Genomic DNA, 8,567 nt, shown 5'->3' on the forward strand with positions numbered 1-8,567 from the left:
GCGGCGGCGGCTGGCTGCTGCGGGAGCGTTTGATTTATTAAGCTAATGTTCTAGCACATTTTCTCCATCCCGTAATGAGCTGTTTCCACCAGGGGGTGTCTGCAAAGCGACTGCGGCTTCCGGCCGCTCCGGGAGGGAGGCTGGGCTGGCGGGCGGCAAGGGGGTGTCTGTGGGGTGCGGTCTGTGCTTCTCGGGAGGGGTGACTTGCAAAACACTGGAGAGGTGGAGGGGGAGCCATGGCCCTGCAGCCTGCGAACGACCCCGCCTTTCTCCCTGCTCCCTCCCGCCAGATCCCTCAATATCCCGGGGCTTCAGAGGACGCGCTGCGCCCCCCCCCACCCCCCCGCATTCAGCCCTGAGTGACCCTCACCCACCCACAACTCATACTTCTGAGCTCCAGTCTGCCTGCCCCTCCTGGTTAGATTCCTCCGTTGGATTTCTGTGGCTTGTCGCCACAGATAAGGTCCTGGCATTCAGACTCATCTAGGTTCAAATCCCATTCCAGCTACCTTCTAGAAGCAGCCACTGGACTGTTGTCTATTTTAAAATAGCGACAAAGACTGGTTTGTGAGGCTCTGTGGAGTTTAGTGACAGCCCTTGTGAAGCTCTATACTGTGTTAATACCCATAGACACTGGGAGAGACCTTCTGGGCAACTGAGTGACAATGCATGGGACAGAAGCACTGAGACAGCACCCTGCACCCCCAGGTCTCACCTGCACCCCCAGGCTTCACTTGCACCCCCAGGCTTCACCTGCACCCCCAGGCTTCACCTGCACCCCCAGGGCTCACCTGTACCCCCAGGCTTCACCTGCACCCCCAGGACTCACCTGCACCCCCAGGGCTCACTTGCACCCCCAGGCTTCACCTGCACCCCCAGGCCTCACCTGCACCCCCAGGGCTCACCTGCACCCCCAGGCCTCACCTGCACCCCCAGGCCTTATCTGCAGGTCTTAACCCTGCACCCAGAGATCTCACCTGTAGTTTTTTTTTTTTTTGGGGGGGGTGGTTTTTCCGAGACAGAGTTTCTCTGTGTAACAGCCTTGGCTGTCCTGGATCTTGCTCTGTAGACCAAGCTTGCCATCCACCTGCCTCTGCCTCCGGAGTACTCTCCTGTAGTTCTTAATTCTGCACCCACAGGCTCTTGCTGATGACAAGCCAGAGCTTTGCTTTCTGCATAGAGGGTCCGAGATGTTTTCTCTCCAGGAAACCCACTTGGTCCCTTCCGATTGGCGCTCATTCTTCCATACCTGTCCTTTGTTGCTGAACCCAGGTCTGTCACCCAGAAGGTGCTTATCAAGACACGGCCCTTAACCACAGGCTTTGAAGGTGCTGTTCCAGTGACTCACGCCTGGGAGGGGACGATGGTATGACTAAGTCAGGCTTCTTGAGAGTTGTCTCAATCTGTTTTCTGTTGCCAGTAACCCAGTGCCACAGACTGGGTGGGTGAGAAGAGAAGAGGGTTAGTTTGGTTTGAGGTTCTAGTTTACTGTCGTGGACCACGTCTGGAGTTTCTACTGGCAGTGTCCCAAGATGCAAGGCGTCCTTTCTCTCTCTCTCTCTCTCTCTCTCTCTCTCTCTCTCTCTCTCTCTCTCTCTCTCTCTCTCTCTCGTGTGTGTGTGTGTGTGTGTGTGTGTGTGTGTGTGTGTGTGTGTGTGTGTTCTGGTCTCTTCTAAAGCCATCAGGATTCAATCATAGGGCTCCATTCTGATGAACTTTTCTAATCCAATCACGTCCCCAAAGCTGACCTTTATTTTTAAAATTACATTTATTTATTGTGCATGTGAGCATGTGTGTGGCACACGTGTGGAGGTTGGAGAAATTTGCGTGAGTCCGTTCTTTCCTCCCACCCTGTGGGTCTTGGGGATTGAACTCAGTTGTCAGGCTTATATGGCAAGCATCTTTACCCACTGAGCCATCTGGTAGGCCCAAGGCCTACCTTTAGACAGCATCCCTGATTAAAATGCCACTCTCTTAGTGCCTCACAACTAGGGTTAGATTTCAACATGATCTTCTGGTATGGACAAACTAGCAAATACCAAGTACTTTTTCTGACGGAAAGAGGAAAGCAGCCCTGTTCATAGTGATGAGGTCTGTGGGTGCAGGGCTAAGGGTGCAGGTGAGGTCTGTGGGTACAGGATTAAGGGTGCAGGTGAGGTCTGTGGGTGCAAGGCCAAAGGTACAGGTGAGGTCTATGAGTTCCGGGATAAGGGCTGCATCACAAAGTGCCATGGCCAGCTCACCTTCCTTAGGAATTGGGACCAGCTCCGGCAGGGAGTGACTTGTCTAGGCACCTAGGTAGGATAAAGTGTCAGAGCAAAATGGAACGCTTGTGTGCTCAACTGTTCAGTGCTGCTCCACTCCTCCCTGGGATGGTGGAGGGGCCTTGGGCTTCAGCAGCTGAAGACATCTTCCAGATCCCTTCTTGCAGAGGGAGAGCCCTGCAAGCCTTGGCTCTGGGTGGTTGGGGGAACTTCAGAGAACCCTTTCGGCTGGGCTAAGTCAGCAGTGGGGGAGGAGGCAGGGCCTGCCTGAGGTCCACTGCATGTCTGTACTTGCTGTCTTCTTTCTCTTCCCCTATGAATTCAGAGCCTCATTGAGTCTACCCACCTCCCCAAGAGAGCGGGACCTAGGCAAAGCTTCCGTAAGCAAGTGGACTGAGGGAAGATTGGAGCCGAGGTAGGCCAGGCCCTTTCTGCTCATGCCCCATATCAAAGAACCTAAAGCCACGTGTGCAAGGCCGTCCATTCTCCAGTGCCCACCCCACCCCCCCTGCCCTTCTTCCACCCTGTTCTGCTGGGGGCTCTGCTGCCTCTGCCCTCACCTCCCAGCCTCTGCAGGTGTCCTTCCCTTTGTTTCTCTCTGCTGGCTGCCACACCTCCTTAGCAAGGCTGGTCCTAATCTTTCCTGGCCCAGAGAAGTCCCACAGCCCGCTCAGCTCCCATCATGTTAGTGGCAAGGGTTGTCCTTGTAGGAGGCAGCTAAGAGTTCCTTGTTTATTGCCTAAATCACCCCCAGCGACACTGGAGCATTATGCATCACTTGAGCAGGGACCCTGTATGCCTTGTCTCCAGAACGAACACTCCAGTGCTGCGCTGAACTGCCTCCTCTGTTTGCAGGTTGATTTGCGTAGATAGGGTCTTGCTATGTAGCCCAGGCCAGCTTTGAACTTGATATCCTCCTGCTTCAGTGTCCTGAGTCCTGAACAACCACCTTCCTATTTCTTTTTGGGGGAAATGAGATACAAGGGTGCAGAAGACTTGAGAAACTTATGGCTGAGCAAGCAAAGAGATGGGATATGTGTGGGATGTGTTGAAGGGGACCAGGCTGTCATCTTAGGCGCTGAGCCATGGAGACAAGGACAACCCTATTGGCAGACCTGGAGGTAACTGTTGGTGCTGATGTTGGACTTGAGATAACTGTTGTTGTTGGTCTCTAGATATCTGCTGATGTCGGACTTCAGCAGTCTTCAATTAGAAATTATATTGAAGATGGAAGAATGACATTCATAAAAGCAACCAGAGCGGCAAGGTATACGAGTATTTAAGACCTTGGGGAATTCAATGTAGCATCAAAAAGCCCCCCCACCCCAAACAACCGATCCTTACTCGAGAGGGACTAGCCAAGATCAGAAGAATCCTGACAGTTAACAAGGAAGGGTCAGTGAGATGGATCAGTGAGTAAAAGCACCTGCAGCCAAACCTGATGATCAAAGTTCAAATCCCCAGACCCACCCAGTAGAGCATCGACTCCCACTAGAAACCTGACCTTCATATCTATACCACGGCATGGCATGCATGTCCACACATGCACACCAGGTAACTAAATGAAAGCTGTAAAGGAAGGAAGAAAATTTAAAAAGCACGGGAGGAAGACTGGGAAATGAAAGGCAGAGTTGGATCTCCGTATCTGGATCTGTGCTTGGTTGACAAGTGTCTAAGCAGAATGGCTCCCACCACCCACTCATGTGGATGAAACAAATCTCAGCGATGTCACTTCAGCCTGAATTCCAGAGCAACTGAACTTGACTCCATTGGCAGCTTAGCTTTACTCCTCTGACTTACCTTCCAGAAGAATCTGAGAGGATGCCTTTTTATTTGTTTATTGAGACAGGGTCTTAGTATGTAGCTCTGGCTGCCCTGGAACTCACCCTGTAGATCTGCCTGCCTCCACCTCCCCAGTGCTGGGATTAAAGGCATGCGCCACCATACCTGGGTAAATGACTATTTATTTATGTGTATGTGTATTTTTGTCTGCATGTATGTCTATGTACCACATTTTTGTCTGTGGAGGCCAGAAGAGGGTGTCAGATCCCTTGGAACTGGAATGTAACCCATCACATGTGTGCTGGGAATTGAACCCGGGTCCTCTGGAAGTGCAGCCAATGCTCTTAATCCCTAAGCCATCTCTCCAGCCCCCAAGGCTGACTGCTCGACCCTAGCTCTGGTCTTCAGCTCCTGAAAATAAGACCAGGCAGGAGACTTTTTTTTTTTTTTTTTTTTTTAAAAGATTTATTTATTTATTATGTATACAGTGTTCTGTTTGCATGTATGACCGCAGGTCAGAAGAGGGCGCCAGATCTCATTATAGATGGTTGTGAGCCACCATGTGGTTGCTGGGAATTGAACTCAGGACCTCTGGAAGAGTAGTCAGTGCTCTTAACCTCTGAGCCACCTCTCCAGCCCCCCAGGCAGGAGACTTAAGTGGATCCCTGCTCAGCTACATCACAGCCCTACCTTTTCCCCTTGGACTGACCTGATCCGCCCAAGATTCTCCAGCGCCCCTCAATTTTTCCTAAACTTTTTTTTTGTCTTTTTTTTTTTTTTTTTTCCAGAGCTGAGGACTGAACCCAGGGCCTTGCGCTTGCTAGGCAAGCGCTCTACCACTGAGCTAAATCCCCAACCCCCCTAAACTTTTTTTTTGAGACAGGGTCTTGCTATGTGGCCCTGGCTGGCCTGAAAATCACTCTATAGACCAACTCTACCTTCCAAGTCCCTGTACCAAGTCCCAGCTAGTTTTTCCTAAATTTTTACCTGACATATGATGTTACTCAGCCAAAGATTATCTTGAAAACATCCTAAATCAAACACGTATTTAACACGCCTAACGAACACTTGAACTTAGCCTAGCCTGCGTTAGGAAACCAATGGTACAGGGGGCTGGCTAGGAAGGCTTAGCAGGTAAAAGCCCTTACCTTGCAGGTCTGGCAACTTGAGTTCAATCCCCGGGACCCACATAAAAAGGTGGAGGGAGAGAATCCACAGGTGTTTTCTGACCTCCACAGGAGTGCCATGGCACACGCATGCACACACACACACACACACACACACACACACACACACACACACACCCTTATCAAGCTTGCCATGGTCTGCATCTGTATTCCCAGGGGTTAGGGAGCTGGGAGGATCTCTGGAGTCCACAAGTTCAATGTCATTCTGATGGCAAGGTAAGACCCTGTTTCAAAACAAAACAAAATCAGAACAAGAACCTTCACCGGGTCTCAGCGCCTCTTCAGGAGCCGATTCCCTCAGGACTCCACTCACAAGGGGGCTCTGCTTTCTGCTGTTGACCTGTGGCTGATGTCCCTGCTTACCAGGTGCTGCCATGCACCCTCCATATATTTGCTTGCCTAGCCCTCAGGCTGGCACCTTGGAATAGGGCTTGTTTTCATCCCCCGATACAACCAGGATGGGGGATTCCACCAGGGGTGGAAATAACTGGCCCAGTCTTACCCAGAAACTGTGTGGCAGCACTGGTCAGTCCACAGGGTTGATGCTTGGCGCTCTGTCCTAGACTCCCTCTAGAAACAGCATGGTCCACTTGCCTGCTGCTCCCAAGGGTGCCCCCCTTCAAGTGCAATTCCAGCACTTATGGTGAGGGGGCAAGTCAGGAAGATGGAAAGTAGGCTAGCCTGGGCAACACAGTGAGACCCTGACTTAAAAACACAAAGCAGCCTCATTACTACTGTGTGGAGTATGGACAGGCTCTTGGAACTTGTTCTCTGACATCCCCATGCGCCTCAAAGGGTCTTGGTTGGTCTCTCTCTCTCTCTCTCTCTCTCTCTCTCTCTCTCTCTCTCTCTCTCTCCCTTTTCTCTCCCCCTCTTCCTTTTCTCCACTCCTCCACTTCCCCAGTACTGGGGCTTGAACTCAGCATGCTAGGGGAGTGTTCTGTTGTCAAGCTATACCCCAACCCCTCCAAAGGGTATCTCTCCCTCCCTCCTTCCTGCCTTTATTCCTCTCTCCCTTCTTCCTGCTCTCTCTCTCTCTCTCTCTCTCTCTCTCTCTCTCTCTCTCTCTCTCCCTCTCATTTGAGACAGAGTTTCTCTGTGTTGCCCTGTAGCCCAGGCTGACCTTGAACTCACAGAGATCCGCCTGCCTCTGCCTCCCCAGTGCTGGGATTAAAGGTGTGCGCCACCACCGACAGCCCAGCTGAGTACTAGCGCAGCTTGTGCTCCTATTCACTGAGCCTTCCCCCCAACCCTTCAAAAGAGTTTTAAAATATATAAATTAGCCAGGCATGGTGGTGCACACCTTTAATCCCAGCCCTCTAGAGACAGAGGAAGGCAGATCTCTGTGGGTTCAGACCAGTCTAGTCTACACAGCAGGTTACAGTATAGTCAGGGCTATATGATAGGCCTTGCTTCGGAAGGCCAAGGCAAAAAGAAAGGTAAAATACACACACACACACACACACACACACACACACACACACACACAGAGAGAGAGAGAGAGAGAGAGAGAGAGAGAGAGAGAGAGAGAGAGAGAGACTTTTATATATAATATAAATTTAAAAGTGACATTTATTTTCTTATTTATTTTATTTTGTGTGTGCATAGTGTGTGTGCAGAGGGTAGTGGATGACTTTTGGGAGTCGGTTCTCTCTTTTCACCATGTAGGTCTTGGGGGTGGAACTCAGATCACCAGGCTTAGTGGCAAGCGCTGTTATCCCCTGAGCCTCTTTCTGATCCTCCTTCCCACAGTTTTGATGGCTCCCGGGGAGCCGGGGTGGCCTGGAAGGGCCAGAGTGGACACAGGTGACCGGTGAGGGTGCTGTTACCCTGGAGGAAGACGGCGGGTGGGAGCTTAGACTTAGAGACATGACATCTGTCGAGGAGAGACCAGTGGCCAACTCCGCTCTCTAGGCCTTCTTCGTTTCCTGGCTCCTGGGTCAGTTCTAAAACCCAGTCATCCCCAGATGCTGAGCCCTGCTCCCAGGGTTGGCCTGGGTTCGAGCTGAAGCCCTGCCTCAGGTTCTCCGTGCTGTGGAGAGTCAGGGCCTGGGTGTCAGGCTAGGCTCTGCAAGGGAGTTAGTTGACAGGTGACAGGGTGGGGTGGAGGGGGGGGTTGCCGGACAGCCTAGCCAGCCTGCATGATTTGGGGGTGGCTGGGGCTGGAATGTAGGTCTGGTCTTGTCTGCAGTGCTCTGGGGCAGGCCCGGAAGCACAGGGGGAAAGTCCCTGAGCAGCGGGTCCAGGGCTTTCCGGGCAGAGGGGCAGCCTGGCCAGAAGCATGGGTGGTGACAGCAGGCGGCTCCCTTCCTGAGTGGCGGAGGTTACCTTTCCTCTGGATGTTCTTCCTGGAGCATGCGGATGCCAAGGCAGGGAGTGTCCATGCTGCCGTGGCAGTGGTAACCTGCGGCTGTGAGGAGACAGTGTTCAGGACTTCCTGGGTCTTAAGTCAGGGATACACGGGGGTGCTGGGGAGGACCTAGGTTGTGGTGCTAGCTGTCATTCTGGGTAAGTGAGGCCAAGCCTGGCCCCGTGTGTAGGTCTAGACTCTGTAGTATTTCAAATTAGTATGGGTGGCTTGGCTGGAGAAGTCATCTAGCAGAAGTAATATGGGGCCCTAGGGTGGGGGCTGAGGGAGCCCGGGGTGGGGGGAGGGAGCTGTTCTAGGCATCTCCCTTAGGGACGAATGTCACTATTGCTGTTGATTTTATATGATTATGGACAAAGAAATCCAAACACAGAGGAAGCTAAGTGTTCATGATCTTGTTCCTTAACCATGATCATAGTCATATTTGGTTACTGTTGAAGTTCCTGGACTGACCACTTCAGACAGACTCCCCTCTGAGATGCCTCCTCTTCCTGACCTCATTCAGTGACCTCCCCCCAAAATCTCCTTTTGTGCTAAAAAAAAAAAGAAAGAAAGAAATAGAGTGTTTTTTCCTCCAGGCATGGTCCACTCAAGAGAAAGAGGGTCTTCTCTGTACCCTTGGCTGTCATTTGTCCTTCTCATTCAGGGAGATGCCTGGGCCAGGTTGTGATGTTCTAGCACCTACTGCTTCTTCCATAGCCTGAAGTTGCCTGGACTAGAAGGTTCTGGGCTCCCTGTGCAGCCGGTGTCCAAGGTGGCCCCAGGATGGCGCCTCTGTGCTCCCTCCAGCACTGAATCACGCCAGGCTGCTGGAGGAGTACTCAAGCTACCCTGGGGAGAAGCTGCATCCATAGGTGTGGGGTCCTTGGCCGTAGCTAGCACCTGCCAATGTGCGCGGCTCTGGGTTGCTTTAGAGATGTACACTTAAGCCTGGGCTCAACTGCAGCCCTTCTCTGCCAGGCTGTG

At 52.1% G+C, this 8,567-nt stretch overlaps 1 long non-coding RNA gene across 1 annotated transcript; it reads left to right on the plus strand.

Moving 5' to 3' along the window:
- The first annotated feature begins 286 nt into the window (after window positions 1-286).
- LOC128096916 (uncharacterized) lies at window positions 287-4,189 on the plus strand. The gene is made up of 3 exons (XR_008213766.1): window positions 287-1,366; window positions 2,590-2,679; window positions 3,440-4,189. It is a non-coding gene; the product is annotated as an uncharacterized LOC128096916 (long non-coding RNA).
- The last annotated feature ends 4,378 nt before the right edge of the window (window positions 4,190-8,567 follow it).

Source organism: Peromyscus californicus, unplaced genomic scaffold (genome assembly GCF_007827085.1).
Source record: "Peromyscus californicus insignis strain IS unplaced genomic scaffold, ASM782708v3 Scaffold_5__1_contigs__length_169319896, whole genome shotgun sequence".
In the NCBI taxonomy this organism is placed as follows: domain Eukaryota; kingdom Metazoa; phylum Chordata; class Mammalia; order Rodentia; family Cricetidae; genus Peromyscus; species Peromyscus californicus.